At 42.5% G+C, this 17,116-nt stretch overlaps 1 pseudogene; it reads left to right on the top strand.

Moving 5' to 3' along the window:
• Positions 1-14,847: 14,847 nt before the first annotated feature.
• Positions 14,848-15,157, top strand: LOC130017475 (COX assembly mitochondrial protein 2 homolog; annotated as a pseudogene).
• The last annotated feature ends 1,959 nt before the right edge of the window (positions 15,158-17,116 follow it).

The following is a 17,116-nucleotide window of genomic DNA, read 5'->3' as shown; positions in this document are numbered from 1 at the left end:
AACCTCAAAGATGTCTTCAATAATATGATTGGCAAAGGAAACAGAATGAAAAATAAACAAATGGGACTATATTAAAATGTTTCTGCATGGAAAAATGAAAGGCTGAAACTAAAAGACAGCCAACGAAATGTGAAAAAACTTGCATTCAACACATCATAAACGGTTGATCTCCAGGATATTTAAACTACTTAAAAAGATCAAAGAAAAATATCCAAAGACCTTATCAAGAAGTGGGTGGAGGAAAGGACTGAGCGATAGTATAGGAGGAAGGGCATTTACTTTCCCACAGCCAACCCGGGTTTAATCCTCAGCATCCAGTAAGGTTCCCTGATCATCGCCAGAAGTTAGTAATGAGGGCAGATCCAGGAGTAACCACTGAGCACTGAGGTATCCCCTCAAAACTGAGATGGGCCTAAGAGATGCTGCATTTGGCAAAGGAACCAATTGATAGTTGAGCAGCAGGAGCTGTTCTCTATCCTCACATGGGGCCACCGCCACCCATGGGGACAAGATGCCTAGTTTTCGCACCATCACTGGACCTGTCAGCTGTGCCCCAGCAGTTTGTCTTTTAGTCCTGGTTTTGCTACTCTCTGGCCAGGGCCATCTGTCTGCTGGTGAGAGTCCTGTGCTCAGTACCTTGTAACTATCTGGATGTCTGAGCCCTGCCTGTACCTGAGCTATCCTGAGCATCAGAGCCTTGCCTCTAACTGCCAGAATCTGGGCACGAGTGATACTGTGCCTCGTGTCAGGGTACACCATACTACCTAATCTATTGGGAGGACAGTATCCAGAATGCATGTTCTCAGAGAGAGAGACAGAGAGAGAGTCAGAGAGAGAGAGTCAGAGACAGAGAAAGAGACAGAGACAGAGACAGAGATACAGACAGAGAGAGACAGAGAGATAGAGACAGACAGATAGAGAGAGCACCCCAACTCGGGACTTCCTTTAATCTGCTGCCAAATCCTACCCTCAGCATTCCAATTCTGTGTTCAGATTGACTCCCTGTTCCATGGGCTGAGATTGGCTCCCTGTTCCTGGGACTCTACACCTCAGCTCCTGCTGTGTCTCCCCGCCCCCCCCGCCCCGAGTAGTGGTTACCTTAAAATCTTTTAGGGATTGTGGCAAAGGCCTATCTTCTAAAACTCCTTCCTGTCGGCATGTGGACGCTCGTTTTGCTTGGGACTCCTAGGTGCCACACTTGTTCCCTAACTGGAACAGTGGGGTAGGAGTCAGTGTCCCTGATGGCTGGTCAGATAATTAGTGGGGCTCCAAGACTTGAGAGACAGACACGCTCAGACCTGTGACAACTAAAATCTATTTCACTAAGACCAGGGAACTTTGGAGAGAATATTCCCATATGAAGAAACAGAAAATATAAAAACATCCCTTAACACCCATAGAAACATATAGAACCATTTACAAGTGAAGAACACATTTAACTATTAGCCTTGAGGAGATATTTTGCATCTTCTAGATTTTGTGCTTCATAGCTCTTGTCCTTGTAGTTTGTGTTGGAATCTAAAATAATTATTTCTGTGACCTGGGTTTTAGTGGGTAGTCTTCTAATCAGTGACTATTCTCATGGAAATGGGTTTCTGCAGAAGTTTTCTCTAATTGCACATTTACTTTTCCAATGCCCTTCCTGATGGCAGTAATAACATCTCCCTTTGGAGCTGGTTTTGAAGTTCTCAAATGCAACAGCAGTTCGGGCTCGATTCCTGTGTCCTCTGTTCCCTATTTCAATCGACTTTCTTTCTCACTTTCAGTAGTTCTCCAAGGCTAACCCTTGAAACCAAGCCTACTATTTGAAACTTTCTCTGTATGTCCAGGGCAGTCTATGCTGCCAGTAGGCACAGACACGCCTCATTCATGGGTGCTCACCATCAGACATTAAGGATGCTGAGTCTGGTGAGGGAAGGAAGGTATTGTCATTTGGATAATTTGCTCCTGTAGAGTTATCAGACAGCTAACCTTTGATATAAGGAAAAAGCTTCTAATGCAAGCTGTGAGTTCCAGGCCTAGCCAATATGAAACCAGAGAGCACTGAAAAATGAGCAATGAGACTTAAGGTGGTACAAGAAAATGTCTCCTAAACTGACTTGAGGAACTCAGGAAGGCTATATCCTCAGGCTTGTGTAATTCACTGAATGGTGACACAGCAGCCACCGAAATATTTCTTCTACTTGTATGTTTTCAGATGGAGAAACCACCAAATGGTTCCAGATGACACACCATCGGGCTGTCCAATGAACAACTGGGGAAAGTTTGATTTGAAGTTTCTCCATAAAGAAGGACTCAGCCACTTCTGTACCAAGTCTGGCCACAACACAATTTGGGAGGTCAAGTATGGCCAGCACAAGGAAGTATAAACCATAGTGCTGTCTGGGAACTCTATTAGTTTTGTAAAAATATGGGTAAGCACATTGTTCACCTTATGTTCACCTGCTTTATGCTTTATGAGAAAAACCTGGACTTTGTTGGAATTGTAAATTGGTACCCTCTTTTCTTGCCAAATACCATGAGACTAGAACAATGGACAACCCCTAAGAGCCCTCTTCCTGCAGTGCTCATAGCCCCAGAGTTGTTTCTCCCTTATCCATACCCACAAATGGACCTGTTGACTATCAGGAAAGCAGGAGACTTAGGATTTATGGCTTTGTGCCCACTTCAGGAGGCTCCCCAGGGATGCAGGAAATATCCAGGATCCATGTGCCTTTCTCCTTGAAAGTTATAGGCCAGATAAAGCCAGATCTAGGGAGATTCTTGAATGACCCTGAGAAGTACATAATGAAGTTCCAGGGCTTTCTACAAATGTGTGAAATGGCATGGAAAGTTATAATACTCATCTTAACTCAAAACTTAAAAACAAACAAAAGAGTACTGTACAAAAGTACATAACTTGATTATGTACTTATCTGAGCCATATAATCATTTCTGGAGAATTCAGAATCCTTTAATAAATAAAATATATTCCACAGCGCAGTGGCAGTCTCTCCTGTAGACTCAGGATAGAATTACAACCAGCCAACTGCTGCTTGATGCCTAGACACTGTGAGTTACAGAGTAGGGAAAATAACAAGAAGCAGAGACTGACCCCTTAATTATGCTTTGTTGATCATTATTGAGCAGGAACCAGAGAAAACACCCACAATATCTTTAGAGTGTCAGGGAAGCAATTAGAAAATACACTACCTAAATCCTGATCCTATGCAAGGTGAACTAATCTTATGGAAAAAAATGTTTCTGCAGGCTGCCCCAGATATACGGAGAAAGTTTCAGAAGATAGGTGTGGGTCTGGAGGTTGTCCTTGGAGAACTATTGAAAGGGGCTTTGGCAATCTATTGCAACAGAGAACAAGAGGGCACAGGAAGAAATAGAGCCCAAGAGTGGTTTTGCATTTGAGAACTTCAACAGAAACTCAAAAGGGATATGCCATTTCTGCCATCAGGACGGGCACTGGAAAAGTGAATGTCCAAATAGGAGAAACTTCTGCAGAGACCCCGTCCATGATAATAACAAGCACTGGTTACAGGACTACCCACCAAGTCCTAGGTCCCAGAAATAGTTGCTCTAGAATCCAACACTGCAAACCACAGGGACAAGAAGTTTGAAGCACAGCATCTACAAAATAGATATAGATTTTCAAGGTGAATAATTGTTTTCTTCTCTTGGAAATAGTTCTATGTCTTTCTATAGGGGCAAGGGAGTACTTTATACTTTCTATTTCTTCATATGAGAATATTTGCTCTAATGTTCTTTGGTTTTAGTGAAATGGGATTTAGTTGCCACATGTCTAACCATGTCTGTCACACTAGAGTCTTGAAACCCCAATGATCATTCGACCACCATCATAGAAACTAACCACAGCTTCACCAGAGCTCCAGTTAGGGAACAGGAGTTGTATCCTAGGGGTCCAAAGAAAGACCAGCACCCACATGTCAACAAGAAGTCATTTCAGAAGATGGGCCTTTGGCCCAATCCCTAAAATAAATTTAGGGTAATCACTCCTGACATTAGGAGTTAATGCTTTAGGGGATAAATTAATAATTTAGGGGAATTCTTCAGCAGAAGCTGAGGTGTAGAGTGCTAGGTCACTTTCAATCTCTGCCTATGGACCAGGCAATCAGAACGTAGAATAGGATGGCTTGGGGTGGGACTCGGCAGTAGATAAAAGGAAGCCCCCCTCCCTCTGTCTCTGAGCACACATTCTCTGGACTCTCTCCTCTCTCCATGGATCAGGTCTTTCCTAGACATGGGGCTCAGACCCAGGCAGGGCTCAAGATGCCCTGTAGTGACAAGGCACTGAGCACAGGACTCTCACCCACACACACATGAACATGGCCAGAGAGTAGGAAAGCAAAGACTGCATGACAGGAACTGCTGGGATAGAGCTGTGAAGCCCATTTGATGGTACAGAACATAGGATCTAATCTGCCTGGGCAGCTGTGCTGGAGACAGAGGAAAGCTTAGATGAGATAGAGAGCAACGCAGGGACAGGACCCAGGCATTGTTCGTGGGGGGGGCAAGTAGACAGCTTGGGACAGGACAGGGAAGTCGTCCACGGGTCCAGAAAGTGTCAGGGACAGGACATGGTTATCATTCACAAGTAAAGGTGAAGCCTGGACATCTAGGGAAGACCTGGAACCATTTATTTTTCTGTACAAGAAACTAACTTTCAATCTTCTGAGTTTTAGGTGCAAATATTTCATACAATTCTCCCAAACCCACCACCGCTTTCTTGCTAATGAGAGTGCAGCAGGTATGGCATTTGCCATTCTTTAGCTCTTTGGGTCACACTGGCAATGCTCATGGGTTATTCCTGGCACTCTAATTACACTTGGCAGTTCTCGGGCACCATACAGGATACTGCAGATCTAAGCCAGGGCGGTCTTGTTCAGGGAAAATTTCCCACCTGCTGTACTATTATTACTATTATTACGCTGGAGCGATAGCACAGCGGGTAGGGCGTTTGCCTTGCATGCAGCCAACATGGCCGACCCGAGTTCGATTCCTCCGCCCCTCTCGGAGAGCCCTGCAAGCTACCGAGAGTATTCAATATGCCAGACACAGTAACAACAAAGTCTCCAATGGAGACGTTACTGGACCCGCTCGAGCAAATCGATGATCAATGGGAGGGCCTGTACTATTATTACAGTAGGGCATTTGTTTTCTACACAGCCAACCCAGATTGGATCCCAGGCAATTTATGTGGTCCCCTAATCACCAATAGGAGTGTTCCCTAAGTGGGGACTGTGGAGTAAGCCCTTAGAAAAGAAGATAAAAAAAGGATAGAATTGGTGAAAAAGAAGAAGGAAAAGAATGGTGGGAGGAAAGGCTAAAAGAAGACAGAATTGAAGGAGAAAGGAATAAGGAAGAATGAAAGAAAGAAATCAAAGAAAGAAAGTTATAAATAAGGGAAAGAAAAACCAAAAGAAGCAAGTATCAAAAGTAAGAAAGGAAAGAATGGAAGGAAGAGGAGAAGAAGGAAGGAAGGAAAGAAGGAAGGAAGGAAGGAAGGAAGAAAATCCAGAAGGAAGGAAAGAAGAAGAAAACTGGAGGATTCCAGGACAGAAGGAAGGTAGGGAAAGAAAGAAATCGGATGGAAGGAAGAAAAAAGAACGAACGTATTAAAAAAGGGGGTAAATGGGAGGAATCTACCTCCCGAACTTCAAACTGTACTACAAAGCAGTAATAATTAAAACAGCATGGTATTGGAACAAAGGCAGAATTGCAGACCAATGGAACAGGGTTGAATACACTGACATCTCCCCTCAATCATATGATCATCTAATCTTTGATAAAGGTGCAAGTAATGTGAAGTGGAGTAAGGAAAGCCTCTTTAATAAATTATGTTGGCATCATTGGACGGCTACATGCAAAAAAATAGGCTCAGAACTCTGCCTAACACCATGTACAAAAGTAAGATCAAAATGGATTAAAGACCTCAACATCAGACCAGAAACCATAAGGTACATTGAAAATAAAGTTGGCAAAACCCTCCATGATATTGAAGCTAATGGTATCTTCAAAGATGCCACGCCACAGGCCAAGCAAGTGAAAACAGAGATAGATAAATGGGACTATCTTAAACTAAGAAGCTTCTGCACCTCCAAAGAAACAGTGACCAAAATACAAAGACAGTGTACAGAATGGGAAAGGATATTCGCCGAATACACATCTGACAAGGGGTTGATATTCAGGATATACAAAATACTGGTTAAACTCCACAAGAAGAAAACATCCAACCCCATCCAAAAATGGGGCAATGAAATGAACAGAAACTTTCTCAAAGAAGAAATCCGAATGGCAAAAAAGCACATGAGAAAATGCTCTACATCATTAATCATCAGAGAGATGCAGATCAAAACCACAATGAGATACCATCTCACACCTCAGAGACTGGCCCACATTCAAAAGAACAAAAGCAACCAATGCTGGCATGGATGTGGCGAGAAAGGGACACTCCTTCACTGTTGGTGGGAATGTCCACTGGTTCAGCCCTTCTGGACAACAGTATGGACGATTCTCAAAAAATTAGAAATTGAGCTCCCATTTGACCCAGCAATACCACTCCTGGGAATATATCCCAGAGAAGCAAAAATGTATAGTCGAAGTGACATCTGCACTTGTTTGTTCATTGCAGCACTCTTTACAATAGCCAGAAACTGGAAGAAACCTGAATGCCCAAGAACAGATGACTGGTTAAAGAAACTTTGGTACATCTACACAATGGAGTACTATGTAGCTGTTAGAAAAGATGAAGTCATGAAATTTACATACAAGTGGTACAATATGGAAAGTATCATGCTAAGCGAAATGAGTCAGAAAGAGAGGGATAGACATAGAAAGATTGCATTCATCTGGGGGATATAAAGTAACAAAGTATGAGATTAATACCCAAGAATAGCTGAGATCAGCACCAGGAGGATTACTCCATAATTTAGAGGCCAGCTGGGTATCCTAGAGGAAAGGGTAGTTCAGATAGAGAAGGGAGCACCAAATAAAGGATGTTTGGAGGATCCTCCCAGGAGGGGAGATGCATGTCGAAAGTAGACTATGGACTGAACATGTTTGCCACTCAATGCCTCTTTTGCAGACCACAACACCCAAATGGAGAGAGAGAACACAGGGGATTGTCCTGCCACAGAGGCAGGGGGGATGGGGGGATGGGGGTGGGAGGGATATTATCCATGGTGGTGAAAAACGGGCACTGGTGGAGGGATGGGTATCTGATCATTGTATAATTGAAACCCAAGCACAAAAAAAATTGTAAATCTACAACTGTAAAAAAAAAATCTAGAGAAAGGGCTGGGTGTGAGCTACACAAGATGGAAGGCATGACTTGTATGGGCACAGCCTGGGCTTAATCCTTAACAACCACATGGTGCCCAGCACCATCCAGAGGCCCTGAGTACTACAGGAGTGACTCTGGAGAATTTCTGAGGAGAACCCAGCAAAAGTAAGAAAGTAGGCCATGAAGAACTACCATATCAAAAGTAGATGAAGGAAATAAGAAATAAAGACATGATTCAGCTGACACAGAAGGCAGTTCTTTGAAATATTAACACAATTGAGAAATCTCAAGACAGACTCACCGAGAACAACAGAAACTTATCTCCTACCCTGTCAGATGAGAACTAGAAACTCATCTCATACACTGTCAGACTACAGTTACAACTGAAAATCTTACCTAAGGGCTCTGGTTTAACTGTAACTCTCCAATTCCATAACAGTTAAAGAATGTTACAAACCTAAACCCAGTAACAAAATCTCCTTCAATCCCTACCTACTCTATGTAATAGACATAAAGGCTATACAAGTAAGCATCATATGAATAAATTACTTTCAAAAAATAGCTTCCATATTCAACCTGATTTCAAACTCGTTGTGAAAATAAGAAAAAGGCACAAGTTTACAGCATTTCAAGATACAAAAAGTTATTAAAATATGTATGCTTCTATGAATAATACTGCAATTACCTAGCAAGGGTAGTGGTGGCATAGTGAAGGGATGGACTAAAAGTATAACATGGTTCTGGAGGTGGGGACATGGCAATTGTTGGCCAGGGAACTGTTCTAACATGGCAATTGTTGGCCAGGGAACTGTTCTGTTTGTCAAAACCATAGCTGGTATTAAAACTATTATAAGCACATCACCTACAATGTCATATTTTTTAAAATTTCACTAGTGTTCCCCACTTTTAATTTTCTCAAAACTATGCTCCAGCAATATCCACTTTACTTACCTCTTAATAAATACTTAGTTTTCATTTTTACAGAAACAGACACAGGGAAAGTTCATTTGCTATTACAATTACAAAGGAGCAGTTTATCTTAAACCTGATTTTGTAAGTTCAGAGAGATATAACAAGAGTAAGCTGTATAGCTGAACACAGTTTGAGCTCCAGCTCCACATATGGTCCCCCTGAGCACTGCCTGGAGTGATCCCTGAGCACAGAGCCAGCAATTAGCCCTAAGCAACACCAGGTGTGACCCAACCCCCGCTCCCCACTCCTACCAACAACACCTCATTATGTAAAAAGCCAAATCCATACACATGACTAGTCTCAGTGCTCATAAACAAAGAGAGAGGGGAAAATATTAGTCCCAAGGGCTCCTGGGTGGAGAAGTCAATAAAGCACAAGCAAGTCAAATGGGAACAAACAAAAAGCCTGGAGACAGAGCTGGACCTTGAGAAAGCAGGAAGGACAGCAGCCCGGAGCAGGTGACACAGTAACCCCAGGTCATGGCAAGGCCAGAGACTTGCAGACACCTCCCTCCTCTGGGCACATCATTAAGCACTGACCCCTTTAACTCTTCCACAAGAAGAAAACATCCGACCCCATCAAAAATGGGGCAACGAATGAATAGAAACTTTCTCAAAGAAGAAATTCGAATGGCTAAAAGGCACATGAGAAAATGCTCTACACCTTTAATCATCAGGGAGATGCAGATCAAAATAACAATGAGATATCATTTCACACCACAGAGACTGGCCCACATCCAAAAGAACAAAAGCAACCGGTGTTGGCGCAGATGTGGAGAGAAAGGGACCCTCCTTCACTTCTGGTGGGAATGTCAACTGGTTCAACTCTTTTCAAAAACAGTATGGACGATTCTCCAAAATACAAAGACAGTCTACAGAATGGGAAAGGATATTCACCGAATACACATCTGACAAGGGGTTGATATCCAGGATATACAAAATACTGGTTAAACTCCACAAGAAGAAAACATCCAACCCCATCCAAAAATGGGGCAATGAAATGAACAGAAACTTTCTCAAAGAAGAAATCCGAATGGCAAAAAAGCACATGAGAAAATGCTCGACATCATTAATCATCAGGGAGATGCAGATCAAAACCACAATGAGATACCATCTCACACCTCAGAGACTGGCCCACATTCAAAAGAACAAAAGCAACCGATGCTGGCATGGATGTGGCGAGAAAGGGACACTCCTTCACTGTTGGTGGGAATGTCCACTGGTTCAGCCCTTCTGGAAAACAGTATGGACGATTCTCAAAAAATTAGAAATTGAGCTCCCATTTGACCCAGCAATACCACTCCTGGGAATATATCCCAGAGAGGCAAAAATGTATAGTCGAAGTGACATCTGCACTTGTTTGTTCATTGCAGCACTCTTTACAATAGCCAGAAACTGGAAGAAACCTGAATGCCCAAGAACAGATGACTGGTTAAAGAAACTTTGGTACATCTACACAATGGAGTACTATGTAGCTCTTAGAAAAGATGAAGTCATGAAATTTACATACAAGTGGTACAATATGGAAAGTATCATGTTAAGCGAAATGAGTCAGAAAGAGAGGGACAGACATAGAAAAACTGCATTCATCTGGGGAACATAAAGTAACAAAATAAGAGACTAACTCCCAAGAATAGCTGAGATAAGGACCAGGAGGTTTACTCCATGGCTTGGAGGCCAGTCACACATGTTGTGGGTAAAAGTCAGCTCAGATAGAGAAGGGAGCACCAAATAAAGGGTGTTGGGAGGATCCTCCCAGGATGGAAGATGCGTGCTAAGAGTAGACTATCGACTGAACATGATTGCCACTCAATGCCTCTTTTCCAAACCACAGCACCCAAAAGGAGAGAGAGAACAAAAGGGAATGCCCTGCCACAGAGGCAGGGTGGGATGGGGGGTAGGGGAGTGGGAGTGATACTGGAATAAGTGGTGGTGGAGAATGGGCACTGGTGGAAGGATGGGTATTTGATCATTGTATAACTGAAACCCAAGCACAAAAATGTGTAAGTCTACAACTGCACCTCATGGTGTTTCACTAATGCAAATTAAAAAGCCCCAAAAAACTGTGTTTTTCAGAAATTTTGACACATGGTCAATCCTAAACATATGCTACCAAGTGAATAAACCAGCAAGAAACAGAAATGCGATGTTGATTCAGCCTAGACAGGTACTCTAATGAGTTGGAATCTTGAAGACAGAATGAAGAGTTGCAGGTTCCTGTGAGAAGAGGGAGGAGCGTGTGCGTTATTTACAGAGCAGTCTCCACCTTGAAGAGGCAAGGGGAGAGGAAGATGGAAGGCAGAACACTAAAAATTGCTCAGGTACAGCAGTGAGTAGGGAAACAGTGAGAAGTACAGCTCCAAGCAGAATTCCAGCAACAAAGCTCCATCCTAATAACCAGGTTGCACTGAAGGAATATGCAGCAGCATCGTGCTAATGAAAACAGTATCTCAGAACCCGTTCAACTCTCCTAATCTGACTCAAATTTCCACATGAGTTTCTTGTCAAAAATAGTTTTAAAAAGCACCTCATGGCCCAAATGAGCAACTACCTGACAGCGGACACCTGCGGTTTTACAAGTGTTCTAGAAGTGAGACTTGAATTGTAAACCAGGATCTGCACCAACGCAGGGACCCTTCCCCCCAGGTATACCCGTGGCAGGGGTCATGGCCTCTTGGGTTGCTGCAGATCATGCATATGACAATTAATTTCCCTTTCATGCTGCACTGGACCCATATCTCAGCCTCCTTTACAGAACTCTTATGACTAAAGCCTGGCTACCCCAGCTGCATTAAGCCAGTAGTCTGCCGTTCTATTCCAAGCAAAATTCAACAAAATAACTGTGAACACAAGAATCTGTACAAACCTAATTTAAAAGAAAATATTGCCTGGATCAGTGTTAGAGGTCCCACAGAATTCGCACAGCAGCACCAACGTACTATACTTGAAAGAGGAAGATACTATACTTGAAGGGGGAAGAAGAGAACACTATTGATCAAGCTGAAGCCTCAACAGGGAATACCCACATTAAGAATCTCTCTGATAAAGAATTCTGAGGTGAAGCTAAGAGGATGTTATTGAGCTCAAAGAAACAGTGGAATGGACATCCAAAAAAATAGAGAGGATATGAAAGAAATGGTGGAAGGGGCAGTCAATACAATACAGAAAGAAATGAGAGCATAAATTTTTTTAAAACGCTACAGACAGAATTTTCACTAATAAAATATTTGGTAGATGAAATAAAAAACTCAGGGGATGCCCTCAACAGTAGAATAACAACGGCTAAAGACAGAATCAGTGAGCTTGAAGATGTGCTCCGGAAAACATAAAGGCAACAACAGAATATGGTAAAAGACTTCAAAATAGCTCAATGGTGAGTAAGAGATATACGGAATGAGTTCATGAGGCATAACATAAAAATCATCTGAGTACCAGACAGGGAGGCAAGCCCAATTACTACCAATATTGGTAGTAACTGTTAAATACATCACTACTGAGAAGTTCCCAGAGCTGGAGAATGCAGGCTTCCAGATCCAAGAAGCCCGAAGGGTACCAGCTAAAAAAGACCCTAATAAAACGAATCAAAGAAATATAATGAGAACGACAAATAGCAAAGATAGAGACACAATACTGAAAGCAGCAAGATCAAAGAAGAAATCACATACAAAGGAGTACTTTTTAGATTTTCAGCAGACTTATCAGATGAAACGCTCCGGGTCCAAAGATATTGGAATATAGTTTAAAAAAAAACTCAATGAAATGATTTCCTCAGAATACTGTATCCAGCTAGACTCTCATTCAGATTTGAATGATATACTACTTCATGAATTAATAACAGCTCAGGAATTTTGTAGATTTAAACCTTAAATGAAAAACTGAAGGGGCTAGTGTAACACAAAATAAAAACCCAAAATAAAACAATCTTCTACAGAATGTTGGCACAATACCCAATGAAAATATTCTCTCTTATCGTCAATGGTTTAAGTGCACCAATAAAGAGTCACAGAGTTGAAAAATGGATTAAAAATCTAAATCTATCATTCTGCTGTCTATAAGAAAATCACAAACAGTCATCGTAAAAATAGACTCAAGGTCAAGGAAGGAAAACGAACTTTCAAGCAACCAATTTCTTCAAAAAAGCCAGGGTAGCCACACTAGCATCTGACAACATAAATTTTAGGATGAAAAAGATAAGAAGTGACAATAAAGGCCATTTCACAATCGCTATCACCCCATTGTTCATCAATTTGCTCGAGCGGTCCCAGTAACATCTCCATTCATCCCTGTCACATGCTAGTGTAGCCCGATGACATATTGGGGGCTCTTTCGGGCTCAGAGGAATGAGAACCATCATTGTTATTGTTTTTGGCATATTGAGTATGCCACAGGTGACTTGCCAGGCTCTGCCATACGGGACACTCTCAGTAGCTTGCCAGGCTCTCCGAGAGCAATGGATGCAGAACCCAGCAGCTTGGAGCAGAAAAGTGAATGGACTATGCGTTGATCCAGCCCATCAAGTCTGCCGGAGGGGAAAGGGTGTTGCCCCATTCGCCCTCTCCTCTCTGGAAAGAAAGATGGCGGCCACATGGGAGCCTTGTGGACAGCAGGTATGAGCCGGGAGTGTGGGGGCGACTAAAACCTCATGGGAAGGGGGGCGTTTCGCTCCGCCCTTCACGCCCTACCGAGGCCACCAGTTGCCCCCCACGAGTGGCTCTCCAGCACGGCCACGACTCCAGAACACAGAAACCAATTTCTTAACTATCTGACTTTCAGTAGAAATACTTCCAGGGTCAATAAGTAAAATAGCAGAAATCCAAAACCAACATTTAATTCTTGAACCCAGCTGGAGAAAGCAAATCACTTCACAATGCTTTTTCAGCATGTCTGATTTGGGGGGGGGGGGTAAACTCTAAATAATAGTGGTGAATCTTTTATTGAAACAATCTAATCAAAGCGGATAGAGTGTTAACTAGAATTCATCTGCCTCACAGGGACGGGGAGGGGTGGGGGGTGGGGTTTTATTGGGGTTCTTCATGGGAAAAAATAAGTATTGGTAAAGGGAAATGTGTTTGATATTTGCATGACTGAGACATAAACCTGAAAGCTTTGTAACCTTTCCCACAGTGATTCAATAAATAATAAAAAAAAAAAAAGAGGTCGCAAGGCCACAAATGTGGCCGCACACTTCCGGGAGCTGGGTTTTATTTATTTAATTAATTTATTTATTTAATTTCACAATAATCAAGAAATATGTACATCAGGAAGAAATTACACTCCTAAATTTATACGTGCCCAAGAGGGGTCAGCAAAATGCTTAAAACAACTGCTAATAGACTTCAAGGAGGACATTGTTAGCAACACAATAGTAGTCAGAAACTTCAGCACTGCCTTATCACCTCTTGATAGAACAATGAGACTAAAACTAAAAAAGGAACTACTGGAACTGAAGGAAGAAATGGAAGAGGGAGGGCTAGTAGATATTCACAGGGCTTTTAAAGCAGATAAGCAAAAGCAGAATACACAATCTTCTCCAATGCACAGGGAACATTTTCCAAGATTCCTGAGTGCAGAGACAGGAATAACCCCTGTGCATCGCCATGTGTGACCCCCAAAAAATGAAATCTAAATTAGCTAGAATGCTACTAGGATGAACTTCAGAATAAGAAGAATCACCAAGGAGAGAGAAAACCATTAATAATTCCAAAGCACTGATCACCAAAATGCAACATATGTATGCATATGTATATATATATATATATAAAACCACAAATATATTATCTCAATATGAGTAAAATTTGATGGAAGAGAAAAATACTTTAATATCCAGAGCTGACACTTGAACCACCTAGTAATCTCCAGAACCAGTGAACAAAACTAGTGGCCCAAATCGTTGTTTCTCACCCTTTCACTGACCACAACTTCCTTCGGGCCTTGTTTCTTCTTGTGGCACCCTGTTCTATCAGTTGGTATTCTAACCTTGTCACAAGACTAGAGGCAAAAATCACCCATTTATAGATTTAAACCTGTGTTCCCCTTGTAACATCCTGGAGGGCCCCTAGGAGTTATTTGATCTCTTGTTGAGTAATGCTGGTCTACAAAGTTCAATCATCTACTCAATCTGCTTAACAATTGTGGAATATACATATACATATACATATACATATACATATACATATACTCGTTTACATGTTTTATACTGCACTCACCAAGCAAGGGATGTAGAGGGGGAATGAAGCGACAGACTAGAAGTATCATATGAGGTGGGGACTGGGCAGTGGCTTCCAGGGAACTGTTCTAACTATCCATTAAAACCATAAATGGTATTTACACTATTATAAGCATATCACCTGAATTATCATAATAATTTTTAATTGGCTAGTGTTCCCCACATTTAATTTTCTCAAAACTATGTTCCAGGGGAGCCGCCGCGGGCCCTCGCGGCCGCCGTACTTGGGCGCGCCTGCGCATGCGCCCTGAGCCTCGTCCCGGCCAGGCTCGGCGGGTCGCCCAGACTCTGCTGCAGGCTCCTGGGCGGGCCACCGTCCGGGTTGTTCTGCTGGGGTCCGTCACCTCCTCCTAAGGATGCATCCCGACTTATCTCCACACTTGCACAACTGAAGAGTGCAACATCTTGATACACTTGCTTGAGGAATGTCACAAAAATCACGGCTCTCTGAAATGTTTTGGTCATTGCAATGATCTTGATTGAGAGATGAGAAAAATGCTTGAAGAAAGAGTGCACGGAAAAGAGGATCAAGAGCAGGGAGCCTGGTAATGCGATGCGAAAGAGACTATTTAATTCCCCAGAGGATTCTGAAAAATAAATTGTATTTTCACTGGATGCCTTGGCTGAGAGAAGACCTAAAGCCTCTTGGTTGACAGCTGAAAGAATCCTCTCATTTGGTTCTCCGGAACCCTTTGCCGATCCGTAGAAACAAGGCATGGAAAGATCCGGAAAAGCCTGGATTCTGACAATGTTGGCAGACCCTTAAGTTCTCACCAGCAAACTTGACTTCCCACTTTCCCCCTTTCTCTCCACCAGGGAACACTGGAGTAACTTCTCTCCCTCAATAAAAGAACTGATTTTAATCATAAAACAGACACACACACACACACACACACACACACACACACACACACACACTATGTTCCAGTAGCATCCCTTTTACATACCTCTTAAGAAATAATTTGCGTTTTTAAATAAATGGACCCAAGAAAAGTTCATTTGTTAATGGTCATACAATGACTAAATAGCAGTTTGTCTTAAATCCGATTTTGTATGATCAAAGAGATAGAACCAGAGTAAGGCTGTGTAGCTGACCCCAGTTTGTTCTCTAGCCACACATATGGTCGCCCAGAGTACTTCCTGCTTCCTGGAGTGATCCTTGAGCACAGAGCCAGCAGTAAGCCCTACGCACCACCGGATGTAGTCCAACCCCCCTTTTCACTCCTGCCATCACCACCTAATTATGTATAAACCCAAATCCATACACATTACTAGCCTCAGTGCTCATAAACAAAGAGAGAAGGAAAAATATTAGACCCAAGGGCTCCTAGGTGAAGAAGTCAATAAAGCACAAGTAAGTCAAAAGGGAACAAACAAAAAGCCTGGAGTCAGAGCTGGACCCTCACAAAGCCAATGGGAAAGACAGCAGCCTGGGAGCAGGTGACAGAGTAATTCCAGGTCATGGCACGACAGAGAATTGCAGGTACCTCCTTCCTGACACATGTCCACGACTTGATGTCCAGACACACCATTAAGTACTGACCCTGTTGACTCCCACATAAGGAAGGGTTATTCGGTAGAACACATACCAGACTGGCTACACACTGTGACACCATATCTGTCAGTGTTTCTGCATCTCCTCTAAATATGGACCCTTCTGGTCTGGCTTCCTTCCAGGACCCATATCACCCAAATTCAAAATAATGATAATAATAATAATAGCGGTAATTTAAAATGAAATTCTAAAGACAAAAATTAGAATAAGATTCCCATATAGTACAGCTGTTTGACTCCAGGGTAGTTGCCCAAAAGAGTCAAAAATAGATATTACAACTAAGCACACAGCATTATTCACAATAGCACAAGCATAGAAGAAGCAACGCACAAGTGTCTAGCGGTAGAAGAGGAAGTAGCAGAATGCTGTATAGACATAAAACAGAACACTACTGAGCGTCTCAGAAAATTCTGACACATGGTGATCACTAAAGACATGCTGCCAAGTGAACAAATCAGTGAGAAACAGAGAAACACATATTGAATCAGCTTAGACAGGAACTCTAATAAGTAGCTGGAATCTTAGAAACAGAACAGAGTTGTGGTTGCAGGTTCCTGGAGAGAAGAGGGGAAAGCATGTGCATTATTTACAGAGCAGTCTCTGCCCTGCAGAAGGAAGGGGAGAGGAAGATGAAAGTCAGTTGGTTGCACGACATCATCACTGTAGTTAACATTGCTGCACACGTAAGAACAAAGATGCCAATTTTTTTTTTTTGGCTTTTTGGATCACATCTGGTGATACTCAGGGGGTATTCCTGGCTTTACACTCAGGAATTACTCCTGGTGGTGCTCCAGGGAACGATATGGGATGCTGGGAATCCAACCCGGGTCGGTGGCATGCAAGGCAAATGCTGTACCCACTGTGCTATCGCTCCAGCCCCTGAAGATGTCAATTTTATCTTTTATATATGTCACAATACAAACCTTTTTAAAGCTTGGGAAGTAGATCGGTGATCTAGTGAAAAGGAATTAAATTCTGCAGGGATCTCTTCCGGAGACAAAATAAAGAGGCGGAGTGGAGGACTAATTGGCTTATTCTGTGTAGAAAAACATGTGAAGCCAGGGATGAGT

This window comes from Sorex fumeus, unplaced genomic scaffold, assembly GCF_029834395.1.
Source record: "Sorex fumeus unplaced genomic scaffold, SorFum_2.1 ptg000197l, whole genome shotgun sequence".
NCBI classification, from domain to species: domain Eukaryota; kingdom Metazoa; phylum Chordata; class Mammalia; order Eulipotyphla; family Soricidae; genus Sorex; species Sorex fumeus.
The sequence above is the reverse complement of the archived record's forward strand: the minus strand, read 5'-3'. Positions and strand labels throughout refer to the sequence as shown.